At 46.8% G+C, this 1,660-nt stretch overlaps 1 protein-coding gene across 1 annotated transcript in view; it reads left to right on the plus strand.

Annotated features, from left to right (window-relative positions):
- Positions 1-1,660, plus strand: part of Hsd17b14 (hydroxysteroid 17-beta dehydrogenase 14) — a 12,857-nt gene that overhangs the window by 9,255 nt on the left and 1,942 nt on the right. The window lies entirely within an intron of this gene.

Below are 1,660 nucleotides of genomic sequence, written 5' to 3' on the forward strand. Positions count from 1 at the left end.
TGTGAGCCACCATGTGGTTGCTGGGATTTGAACTCTGGACCTTCGGAAGAGCAGTCGGGTGCTCTTACCCACTGAGCCATCTCACCAGCCCACCAGTCAGATTTTATTTATTTTATTTAATAATCTTTGAGACAGAGTGTCTCTGTATAGCCCTCCCTGGCTGTCCTGGAACTCTGTACACCAGGCAGGCATTGAACTCAGAGTGCAGTAAAGTCATTAAAAACATACTTATTTATGTTTATTTTGAATGTATGAGTGTTTTGCCTGCATGTGTGTATGGGGGCCTTTCTGGTTCATGTTGAGTTCAGAAGAGGGAATCTAACTCCCTGGACCTGGGCCATCCTGTGGTGCTGGGAATGGAGCCTGCTTCCCTTGGAAGAGCAGTCAGAGCAGGGGCAGTGGTGGTGCATGCCTTTAATCCCAGCACTTGGAGGCAGAAGCAGGTAGATTTCTGAGTTCGAAGCCAGCCTGGTCTACAGAGTGAGTTCCAGGACAGCCAAGGTTACACAGAGAAACCCTATCTTGAAAAACAAAAAAAAAAAACAAAAACAAAACAAAACAAAAAAAAAGTGTCAGTGCTCTTAACTGCTGAGCCATCTCTCCAGCACTGATCTTTTTTACATTTTTTTGTGCTTTTTTTTTTTTTTTTTTGATATTTTCTTGATTTACATTTCAAATGTTATCCCCTTTCCAGGTTTCTCTCCTGGAAACTCCCTATGCCATGCTCCCTCTCCCTGCTTCTATGAGGGTGTTCCTTCACCCACCCACCACTCCCATCTCCCTGTCCTTGATTCCCCTACACACTGGGGCATGTATCGAACCTTTATAGGTCCAAGGACCTCTCCTTCCATTGATGCATGGCATGGTCACCCTCTGCTACATATGCAGCTGGAGCCATGTGTACTCCTTGGTTGATGGCTCAGTCCCTAGGAGCTCTGGGGATTCTGGTTGGTTGATGTTGTTCTTCATATGGGGTTGCAAACCCTTTCAACTCCTCTGTAGCCACCAGCAGCCACAGGTTCCTGGGTTCCTGCAAGGAAAGATGTGGTTGGATGGGAAAGGCGGTGAGAGAAATAACAAGCCAAGACAAAGTTCTCTGATCAAAGCCTAATGTTTACTTATGGGTCTGAGCTTATGGGGGTGGGAGACCCATCCCCCACCACGCCAGGATCTCGTTGCTATGTCAGGATCTCCTGAGGAAAACAGGTTCAGCCTCTTGGCAGGTAGTGTCATCTTGGAGGAAGCAGCAGATGTGGTAGGACAGGTCATAAGACTCCACCCTAGGTAAGCTAGCAACTGTGGCAAATTAGGTCTGAGCCAGCCTGCAAAAGGCTCGGGGCGGGGGGAGGGCACACTCCTTCAGTCCCATTACAGATGGTTGTGAGCCACCATGTGGTTGCTGGGAATTGAATTCGGGACCTCTGGAAGAACAGTCAGTGTGCTTAACCGCTGAGCCACCTCTCCAGCCCTCCAACTCTCTTTATTATATTTTCATTTATTTAATATTTGTTTGTCTCTGTGTAGTTTCTCTCTTTATGTAGTTTTTTTTGTTGTTGTTGTTTTGTTTTGTTTTTTGTTTTTCGACACAGGGTTTCTCTGTGTAGCCCTGGCTGTCCTGGAACTCACTTTGTAGACCAGGCTGGCCTCGAACTCAGAAATC

Source organism: Mus caroli, chromosome 7 (genome assembly GCF_900094665.2).
Source record: "Mus caroli chromosome 7, CAROLI_EIJ_v1.1, whole genome shotgun sequence".
NCBI lineage: Eukaryota > Metazoa > Chordata > Mammalia > Rodentia > Muridae > Mus > Mus caroli.